The sequence below is a fragment of the Lolium perenne genome, chromosome 4 (assembly GCF_019359855.2).
Source record: "Lolium perenne isolate Kyuss_39 chromosome 4, Kyuss_2.0, whole genome shotgun sequence".
NCBI lineage: Eukaryota > Viridiplantae > Streptophyta > Magnoliopsida > Poales > Poaceae > Lolium > Lolium perenne.
In genome coordinates, this window is record NC_067247.2 from 126,645,060 (window position 1) to 126,657,417 (window position 12,358).

Here is a 12,358-nt window from a genome sequence, read left to right on the forward strand (position 1 = left end):
AACCGTGGAGGTCAGAACCAGAACCCAAGGAATCGGTTCATATGCCACAGCTGTGGGCAGAGAGGACACGTGCAGAAGGATTGTCAGAAGCCCAGGATCATATATTATGGTTGCGGGAAGGATGGACACATCAAGCCCGAGTGTCCGAACAAGGCATCGTGGAGTGGACAGAACTCAGGAGGAGGACGAGCCGGAGGTGGAAACTACAACAACAACAACAACAACAACAACAAGGGCAAACCGTATGGAAAGCTGAATTGCACAACCTTGGAACAAGCTGGAGAGTAAGATCAAGCAGTCCTAGGTACGCTTAGCATTCTTACTCATCCTGGAAAAGTATTAGTTGATACGGGAGCCACTACATCATTTCTTGCATGGGAATTCATGGAAAAATAAGGGATTAGATGTTCCAGACTAGATTATCCCATAACTGTCTTATCTGCGGGGGGAACGATCTTTGTAACCCACGTGAATGAGGCACATGTCATAACCAATATGTGACTGTGTTTATTTCGCGGACCTTTTCATCATTCCCATGAAGGATATATCAGTCATCCTAGGGATGGACTGGTTGACGGAGAAGGGAGCAGTGATTAACTGTGGAGACAAAACGGTATCACTATGCAATTCCATTGGAGGCCAGATAGTATTTCAGGGAGACAAGTATACTCAGTTGGAGATAGGATTGGAGCTTAACAGTTTGAAGGAGGTAAAGATTGAAGAAATCCCTGTGGTAAATGAGTTTCAAGATGTATTTCCCAAGGAATTACCGGGTATGCCACCTGATAGGGAGATAGAATTCACGATAGACCTGATTCCAGACACTACACCAATAGCTCAACCACCTTATAAGATGGGACCAAATGAGTTAGTGGAATTGAAGGCTCAGATTGGTGAACTGGAACAGAAGGGATTTATCCAAGAAAGTGTATCACCATGGGGTACACCTGTCATTTTTGTGGATAAAAGAGATGGAGGCAAGAGAATGTGTGGAGATTATAGGAACCTCAACAATGTAACAATCAAGAACGAGTATCCTTTACCCAGAATTCAAGATCTTTTTGATCAAGTTCAAGGAGCAGGAGTCTTCTTGAAGATAGATTTGAGGTCAGGATACCATCAAATCAAGATTAAGAAGGAAGATGTTCCAAAAACAGCTTTTGTATCAAGGTATGGACACCATGAATACTTGGTTGTACCATTTGTACTAACAAATGCACCAGCTATTCTCATGAATTTGATGAACAAGATATTCATGAAGTACTTGGACAAGTTTGTGATAGTCTTCATCGACGATATTCTGATATATTCCAAAGATAAAGAGGAACATGCAAAGCATTTGAAGATAGTTTTGCAGATCCTTAGAGAACATCAACTGTATGCTAAGTTTAGCAAGTGCAAATTTTTGTTGGATAGTGTCGAATTGCTTGGACATGTCATAACCAAAGAAGGGATAGCTGTGAATCCAAGCAAGGTTCAGTCTGTGTTGGAGTTGAATTCACCCAAGAATGCTAAGGAAATAAGAGGATTTCTTAGAATGGTAGGTTACTATCGAAGATTCATCGAGGGATTTTCGAAGATTGCAGGACCAGTGACCAAGTTACTCAAGAAGAACACTCCATTTGTGTGGACTGATGAGTGTGAAACGAGTTTTCAGAAACTCAAGGAGAAGTTAACCACATCACCAGTGTTAGCAGTTCCAGAACCCGGAAAGGATTACACGGTATACTGTGACGCTTCCAAGAATGGACTTGGATGTGTTCTAATGGAAGACCGTAAAGTAATAGCTTATGGATCAAGGCAACTGAAGCCACATGAACATAACTACCCAGTCCATGATTTAGAATTGGCGGCGGTCATGTATGCTTTGAAGAGTTGGAGACAATTTCTTTATGGATCCAAGTGTTAGCTATATACAAATCATAACAGTTTGAAGTATTTCTTCACCCAAAAGGAATTGAACATGAGACAAAAGAGATGGTTAGAGTTGATCAAGGATTATGAACTAATGATCAACTATACACCAGGCAAAGCTAATGTAGTAGTAGATGCTTTAAGCAGAAAGAGTACCGATAACCAACCTACTGAATGGGAGATTCCCAAGGAACTTCGGAAAGAGTTAGAAGAAGCTCAGATCTTACTCATTCAAGGTGATTCAGTGGGAAGTGTAGTAACCTTGAGGATCATGGATGAGATGTATTCTGATTTGAAGTATGATATCATTCAAAGGCAAGTTGATGATCCATTCAGCTAGGAAGAACTCAAGAGAATCGAAGAAGGAAAACCATCTGAATTCAATGTTGGAGAGTTTGATTCATTATATTTTCGGAAGAGGATGTGTGTACCGGATGATCCGGAAGTTAAGGCAATTATACTGAAGGAAGCACATGAAACGCCTTACTCAATACATCTGGGAAGTACCAGGATGTATATGGATTTGCCAGAAATGTTCTGGTGGAACAATATGAAAAGAGAAATAGCCAAGTATGTCTCGGAATGTCATACATGTCAACGAGTAAAGGCAGAACATCAGAGTCATGTTGGACTACTTAAACCCTTGGATATTCCAGAATGGAAATGGGATGAGATCGGAATGGATTTTGTTACCGGTTTACCAATGACCAGTAAGAAGAAGGATATGATTTGGGTAATTGTTGATAGACTTACCAAGAGTGCCCATTTTCTACCAGTAAATCACAAGGATACTTATGAGAAGCTTGTGGATATCTATGTAAAAGAAATAGTTAGCAAACATGGAGTACCAAAGAACATAGTCTCGGATAGAGGTTCGATCTTCATGTCAGCATTTTGGAAACAACTCCAAGAAGCTTTGGGATCCAAGTTGGATTTCAGTACAGCTTATCACCCACAAACCAGAGGATAGACGGAAAGAACCAATCAAATACTGGAAGAACTGCTTAGAGCTTGTGCCCTAGACTTTGCAGGCTCATGGGAGGACCATCTACCATTAGCAAAGTTTTCATATAACAACAGTTATCAAAGTAGTATTCAAATGGCACCGTATGAAGCATTATACGGAAGAAAGTGCAGATCTCCAATCTATTGGTTCGAGACGGGAGAAAATAAGGAGTTTGCACCAGATTACATCAAGGAGAGACAAGGAGTCATCGAGGTTATCAGGGATAGACTCAAGATAGCCCAGAGTAGATAGAAGAGTTATGCCGACCAGAAAAGAAGATTATGGGAACCCAAGGTGGTAGATATGGTATATTTGAAAGTTAGCCCAATGAAAGTACTCAAGAGGTTCGCAGTGAAAGGAAAGTTAAGTCCTCGATATATAGGACCATTCAAGATACTCAGTCAGAACAGAGAAACAGATTTTGAGCTAGAACTACCTAAACAGTTGAGTTTGATTCACAACGTATTGCATGTATCTCAACTCAGAAAGTGTTTAAAGGCACCAGATGATCCAGTTTCACATGAGGAGTTAGAATTGCAATCAGACCTAACCTATGTCGAAAGACCTGAGAAGATATTGGAAGTGCATTGGAAGAAGCTAAGGAATAGGGCGATCAAGTACTGCAAGATACAATGGCAGCATCATCTTGAGCGAGAAGCAACTTGGGAGAAGGAGGACGATCTCAGAAAATCCTATCCCGAGCTATTCAGGTACCTCAATCACAACTTCGGGACGAAGTTTCTGTTAAGGGGGAGAGGCTATAATAATCCAGAACATAGGACCATCGAAGGGTAGATTTAGAATTGGGATGTGCATTTCATCGCAAAACGAGGGAAATTTTCGTGCCTTATTGCATAAAAATCTAAGAGGGATCGAGGTTCTCTCTCATTGCAATTAGGGTTAGGCAATGTGAGGTTTAGAATTTTGACATGCACTCTTTTGTAACTTGTTAATTTTGGGAGATGTTTTGAATTGACAAGTCATATTAAATTTAAAGAAGTAAAAGATAAACAATTTAGAAATGAATTATGAATTCATAATTCAAAACACATCATAATTCAAATCACTTAATATTTCAAATTACATTATACATACACAAATAATTCATAAGTAATTGATACATTTACAAATGAGCTCATACGGAAAATTTGAGCTTTATTGATCATACACACACACATACAATGTCTTTACAATATTCATAATACAAGAATTGGATGAATAATAAAACAAAATAAAAAGAAGATTACATAATTTTGATCATATGCTAAAACCTAAACTACATGTCTTGGAAGGATTTGTCCTTGATCATGTCCAACTTTGAAACCTACAAAATAGAAAGAGAAGAAACTAGACAGGGGTTAAACCAAGTGAAGAACTAGCCAGGGGGTTAAAACCAAGTGTCAATGACACTTGGCAATGTCCAAAAACTTGGCCAGAACAAAGATAGGCTCCATCAGACCAAACCTGAGCCACACATGGGCTCAAGTTTCACCAAAGGAACACACAGCTCATTGAGCTCCTGTGCTTCCAACAGCAAGCCAAGGTCTGGCTTAGTCACCAAGCCATGCCAGGCTTGTGTGTCACAGCCATGGTGAACCAATAGGCAGTATAAAAGGGTAGAACAACCATGAATAAGTCACAGGTCGACCAGATAATCATTCAACCAACAACAAGCAAGGAACAATGCATAGTTCATCATGTTCTTGCTCAAGAACCACACAACCAACCACTCAAACCATTTATCCATCCAAAACAACTAACCAAAACCAAACAGAAGACATGGGGACTTAGAAAAGATCACCAGGAGCTAGGAGGAGCAGGGCAAGTAATCAAATCATCAAGCAACAACTCAACAACAGCTGAGCATAACCATCTAGGAGCTGGAACAAGGTATAGCAAGCACCTGGAGAGGATCTAGTGGATCCAATCCATAAATTTTGCATGACACAGGTCATGAGATGAGCAGATGCTCAGGGGTTTGTCATCACTTGGTGTTGACCAATGATCACTGGCAGAAAAGGGAATAGCTAGAGCCCAAAACCATCTAGATACTATTCATGTGCAAATAGGCAAGGATAGATGCACAGATGTGCAAATAAGCAAGGATAAATGCACAGATAGCACCAGTAGAGGATCTATAGGAACTACAAGCTACCAAGAACTACCTAGTGAGATCCTAGCCACTAAACCATCAGTTAAACCCTAGATTTCTTCATAGGCAAGCATAGTGGCATTCAGAACATGTATGATACCCTACTGTGCAAGCAGATATGAGCAGCCAACAAGAACTAGACAAGCTGTGTGAGCAACCAAGAAGTAGCAATGCTACTGTGGTCACATCAAACATAAATCCATCCATTTAAACAAGATTATAAGTCATCATCATCCAGAAATGGATTCAGACTTTAATTATTTCCAAATTGATCATGTAAATATCAAATCATGCACATCAATGTATTTAATCAACACTGCATAAGCAGTTCATCCATAAATAATCCACCCCAAGTACACAGATACAGTAATCCATGCATGAACAATGAAATAGCATCACTGAGAGGCAACAACAGCATGCACCATTGCATCCTAGCCATTGGATCATGTCCAATGAGCTATGGACAACAACAACAGCACACACATGCATGGATACACACTTGAGCATCATTAGCAAGCATAAGTCACAGCATAAGCTAGCACAAGCTAATTAATTAGCCAAGGATCAAGCCAGTAACTAGCCACTAACATCTGATTGATCAAATATATCAAGCACAAGGCACAACACAGTATCACAGACATGCAGGGATCCAAGAATTATACCAACTGAAGCAAATACATGGCATATGTGAGCATCACTGGCACCACAAGTGTCGGTAGTGCTAACCTAGGTCAACAATAGGCCATTAGCAAGAATTTGCACAGCAAAAGGACATGAACAAATAGAATAGGCCCAACACAGTGAGCCAGTAAGCATAGGAATAGCACCAGGGCATGAACAGATAGGATATCATGAGTCCAGTGTACCAGGAAGAACTACACATGCATAATCAAAGCACCAGTATGCATGAATAGGATAGATCATGGCATTAGTAGGCTTAGGAAAGGAGCACATCAAACACGGCAGCACAGCAAGCACGGCAGCACAAAAAGCTCAGCAGCATACGCATAGGGGGGCAGTAGGCACAGATCAAGAAGAAGAAGAAGAAGAAGAAGTGGATAAAGGCAGAAGAGGATGAAGAGGAAGTTACCTGGCGAAGAACGTGGAGGCAGTCATGGAGGCACGGTGGCATGGGTGGCGGCGAACACCCAGGAGTGGCAAGGAGAAGCAGATCGACGGAGATCACCACGGATCCATCGGTGTCTGCGAGCATCGCGCACGCGCACGAGCAGTCGAGGAAGACGTGGTCGAATCGACACGGAGGAGAAGATGCGCCGTCACGCGCTGCAACGATAACAACCAACGGCGTGCCTTATAATGGCCGGAGGCGGCCGGAGCACGGTAACGACCATGTCGGCGATACGGTCGACACACGAATCGCCATGGAGAGGGTCAGGGTTTCACGAGAGGAAGACGAGTGAGCGAGTGGGGGTGGGACGACGCGATTTGGTGCCCACCGCACCGTTTTGGATAGGCCAGATGGGCTGTCCAAATGGGCCGTTTATTTGGGCTGGCCCAATTGGGCCAGAAAGAGGGGCATTTTTAGTCCCTTTCTATTTTTAAATAACCTGTAAATTTTACCAAATATTAAATAATGAAATACCTCTAGAAATCCAATAAAAATAGGTTTGATGAATAAGAAATTATTCTTAACAATAATAAAATAAGAAATAGAACTTACCACAAAAGTTCAAAATTTTGAAAATTTTGAATTTAATAATGAACTTGGAATTTTTAAATTTGCAATTTTCCGTGGATTTAAAAATCAAGGAAAAATCCAAAAGAATTCAAATAATTGTTATTTAAATGTTTTAAAAAGGAATTCTATTATTCAAAGTCTTTTCTTTTAAAGATTAAGATTTTCCAAAAAGGGAAATATCTTAATATTTCAAAATTCCTTGATATTTCCAAAAATGGGGAAAACTCTGTTTTTCAAATTCTTAACTTGAAATCAATATTTCCCAAAGGAAAATATCAATTACTCTTTAATTCTTTTCTTTTTAGAAAAGGAAACAATGTTAAAGTATTTAAATAATTCATAAATTACTGCTCAAGGCACAAATACTTAACTCAACCCTAAATCTTAAATCTGGGGGCAAGGGATTCAACATGAAATAATGCACACATGCATGCATCATTTGGATCTTATAACATTGTCTTTATCGGACAATGGTGCTTCTTTACAAAACCCGAGGTCCAGGTTCCATCCAACACATCGAACTGCATTATCTCGCAGTCACAAGTCAAGTTCACCCTTGCTCATGTCATCTTGATTATTTTATATCAATTTACCCGCAAAAGTACTATACTTACCATTCCTGCAATGAAAATCAAATGTTACTTTTCCAATTATGAATATGACTATATGATGGGCAATGGAACCATGGTATGTATTGATATGGTGGAGGTTCCATTGCAAGGGTTCTATTAATCTAGGATTAATCACCAATGCCGTCTTGTGATTCTAGCGCCGTACAATTCGCGTTGACCATGAGATCTATAATGGCTCTCGGGAAGTCAGCTGTATCTTTTCCATCGTGCATATCAACGGACTTGATAGGGCCTGGCTGGGTGTTGGGGATAACAACGCAGTAGGTTGGGAAATCTTTTAAAATCCCCATTCGTGTGGATGAGAGGCTCTATCGTCTATGAGGGATTGTACATAGTACATCGGAGGTAAAGCCGTATGATCGGGAGATGTCTACCGGGGATGTACGGATGGAAAAAAGGGGTGGGTATGCAAGGTCACGAAGAAGATAGTGATTGGCTTGGATCTTACACTTGGCCCCACACACCAAGGAAATGTAGACGAGAAACACATCTCGGTTGGTATCAAGGATAAGTTCTCTTAGGGGAAAAGTAATGCACCTCTGCAGAGTGTATCAAATTTGTGGCTATCACTCCCTGTTCCGGGAAGGGAACTACGAACGCGGCAGGAAAGGAACTCCGTGAAGTTCTGTTCAACCTGTGAAGACTGGCGGACATAGTTTTCATAATAAAATCAATCTTTTGAAGAAATGTTTTCGATACATGCATTGACCTGAGATTTTCTGATCAATGGTCGTAGCTAGTGCATCAAACACATTTTCTCTTTTGAACTTGCTGAGTACCTCTGTACTCACTTTCTTTCGACACCCTTTCTAGACTGTGACAATGAAGTGGAGGCCACCGACGGAGCACCGGAAGGAGATTACGAGCTGGTCTACGAGGAACCTGATCTGTCCGGAGGAGTGGAAGGCGTGGACTATGGGATAGTCTATGGACCTGACAACAATGAGGCTGAGGAGTAGGGTCTTACCCTAGTTATCATAGAGCCGAGCAGCGTAGTAGCTTACCTAAATAAGTTGCTGAGCTTAGTTTAATCTTGATGTTGGTTTGTAATAAGACTTCAGTAGTATCTTAGGGTGTTCTCATCGAACCTGTGAGAATACCAACTTGTTAAGACTATGATTGTAATATAATCTCGATTGTTATGACCTGCAATGTTTCTGTTGTACCACTCTGAGAGATGTGATATTTGTGAAGAAGTCCGTTCATGAAGATCATATCAACGACTTGTATACTACAACATGCAGTGGTATACTGGGTCACCGCACACTGTACTTCATGATGTATTGCCATCAATATAATTTAAAAATGAAAATTTTACTGCATAAAGTTCAAAGCTACAAATGACATAATTCAAATATACATTCGAAGCTCTACATACGAGAAACAAACAAAGCACCAAAATGATTACACATTCTATAATGCATAGTTCATGATGACAACATGATTTTGTGCCGCACATCAAATGCTAGTCTTGGTCTAACATGCCACGATGGAATTTCATATATTTGTGTGCTACATATTTGTCTTTGGATCCATGAGGTTTGTATCAGTCAACATGATCCTAAACTCCTCAGTGAACCTAGTGATGTCAACCTGCTATGCCTTAACTGTCGCGGTCCGTGACTAAGTGGAACCCTTCACACCGCAGGCGTTGTATTGGTCTTTTCAAGCCACTCTCTCTACCTTAGTAGACGTCTTGTCCTCCAAAGTTGCCACATTGTGTTTATCAACTTGCATGTCACCGCCTACATCGACTAAGGGAGTGAATACGCGATGGTCAAATGGGGTAGACGAAAGTTGGCAATTTTACCATTTATATTTTATGGTTGCTAAAACATCCTAAACGTGCAATTCTACAAATATATATCTTGCGGAAAAGATTTCAAGTAAGCAAAGGAGCTAGGGGTAGAGATCACAAACACGAGAATGTGTCCTAAGGTTTAGATAGTTGGCACTATCACATGTCTTCATTGGAGAAGGCTAGGACAAAAGGTCCAAAGGACACCAAGTCATTGGTCACCAAGCCCAACCTACTTCTCCTTGAGCAAATACACAAGTACATGAGCAACATGGTCGAAGGGACAGTGAGATCGAAACACTGAGGTGCTACACGGTTGTTGGGCATTGAAACTTTCTTCCAAGAAATATGGATAGGGAGGTGGATTGGAAGGAGCAAATACGTATTTCTCCAATATTTATGACAAAAGTCTTGGATGGGATGTTTCCTCAAATTTTTAAGAGTTAGAAACTTTATAGGAAGGGTTAGATGTGGATAACTCGATATATGCTTCAAGTTTTTTAGATACTTAGAAGATTTTAGGGGAAGAGCTAGAGATGCTATGATGATAACTCGAAGGCCGAGATCCTATTTGTTCTCCTATCTAGTAGTGCAAAAATATTTGAGAATTATTAAATGGTGGAAACAATGTTCTTGAACTCAGGTCAGCTATTTCTCTCAATTCTACCCCCTGAAGCGGTTCACATGAATGAGATAAACCAGAAATTTGGTATCAACAACCATTCATATAACAAAAAGACAATCAAGTATCGCATTGATCAAGTCCATTATCTTGAAGCCCTATCCCTTAATTATAGCTAGCTCAGTGACTACGTCATAATTTTGATATGTTTTATGACTAGAAATTCACTTTAGTTGTTTTTAAGTACACTCGTATATTGCATTAATCAGGTCAAAAATTAGATGACATATACCATGGTTGAAAATGTGCAGAGGTGTACCTGCCTCTTGTCCCAACTCTATGATGTTCAAGTACTTTCAAATACGATAATTGGTGAATGCTAAAAAGGATTTATCTAGATGTCATAGAAGATAAATGTTCATCACCTCGACAATCAAAACTAAAGTGTAAGTGCTTCTTATAGTACATTGCATTTTAAGTTGAGGAGGTGTCGGAGTTTTTTTTTTTTGCGAAGGAAAAGCTGATTATATTAAGACACTATTCTTACAGAACAGTCCAGAACAAAGCATAAATTACAACTGAGTCCTTCTAGATCTTGATGCCGTGGAAGACAACGAAGACGTTATGTCGGCGCGCCGCCGCATATCCTCCCCTTAGGCCTTGGAACGGGAGGCATCCCTCTGCGGACGGGAAGTCAATGGTCCTCATCTCCGAAGAGCCTCTGCCCTGCCTCTTCAGCGCCATCAATGAGCTCAACACCACCAGCTTCTCCCAACATCAACTGGTCTGGAACCGCCGCTACCCGGCATCCGGCGAGGGACAGCCACCCCCGCAACTCCGACGACCTACAAGGAATACGAGGATGGTCGCTCTGCAGCAGCACTCCAAGGAGGACCATCGCCGAAGGGAACGAGCGCCACCCCAAAACACCACTCCGGCCGTGCCTCCGCCTTCTCGACGCTGCCGGCTGGAAGCTACCAAAACCTACACTATGTACAACCAAGATCCGGGGTTCCCCCACCCTCCCCCCCGCCGAAGCGGCCGCCGGAGAGAGAGGGAATCGACGAAATCATCGGCGGCGAGGTGAATTGGACGGCTAGCTCACAAATCGCCTCTAGGAACTGTAGCAGCGAGAGGATAAGGTCCAGGCTCCTTAGAGGTGTCGGGGAGTTGGTAGGATATAACCAGTGAAGAGGAGGAGGCTCTCTCATTTATTTGATCTCAACTACATTGTCAGACAACTTGGCCCCATGGAACCTGGCGATCTCGAGGCATGGCGTATGGGTGCGCAAGTGCGATAAGGAAGCAATGTTGATTGCAAGAGTAACGCATATAAATACTATGTAGTGGGAGTGTATGATTTCTTTATTCCAACGCTAGATTATATGACAGTTCACCTTCAATGCTCACAATGTTGTGGATAGTTATGAAATTTCATTAGCACTGGTGAGCTACACTAAGCAACTTCTTCAGGGAAAGTGGTGGATTTTTCAACAGTCTAAGACTCCAAGTACTCTAATGCTACATAATATTTTCAGTTTCAATATTAGCTAAACTTCTTAGCATTACCAACCTAATATACTATGTTATATACAGTAGTATGAACCACCTTCGAGTGACTAGAAGACTCAACAACTCGTTGTCATATGATGTACCGTAAAATCTCATCAATAGATATTCCCTGGTCTCAAGTGGGACCATAATGAAAAACAATGTTTGAACCAACATTCTAACCTTTTTTTGAACCAACATTAACAATATTCCACTCGGTTGATGAAAAAAGAAGAAGCATGAGTGGCACCCCAAATAGTAAAGGGTTTACGCTCAATCACTTGTACTTGTAGGGAAACTTGTTATCATGAATTATGTGATTATATTATTTTCCTATATGGTGCCGGTTTTCTTCATACATCCATTTTTCATAGATCTTGTGTGAGGATGATTGCAAAAAAGGGGCCCTATCGTCTTTGACACTAGTTATATGGAAACCCATTGCACCGTGGCTCTACACCCATACTACTTGAGTACCCTCACTATCTTGGAAAATCAAGTTGTAACTTGTAAGGTGGGGATGACCCAATATTTGGTTCACAACTATAAACATGATGCAACACTTCAGTGAGACACTGCCTCTATTAATTGTGGATTTCTTATAGACGCTCCAATCTCACATACTTGGTTGCTCCTATGTTTGTTGCGTAGTTTCTTATTCATGATTGCGGGTGGAGAAGTGGCACATACCCTATTTATACAAAGAAGACCTTTATATTATTTCTTTGCGCACAACTAAATTACCTATACCATAATTCTAGAAAATATCATACTATTCTAATTTATGTGTATTTCTTTCTATGGATATTTCAGACCCAACACCTATAAATGATGAGGATGTTTGAGTGCATTTGCAAAATATCTCCACCTTGATCACCATTGAGTATTCCAGAACCATCTTATCAAGCATCTCTTCCTCATGTAATTAATACAGCAAATTCCTCTAGAAGAGCTTCTGGTAACTTTCTGAATATTTGTAGAACC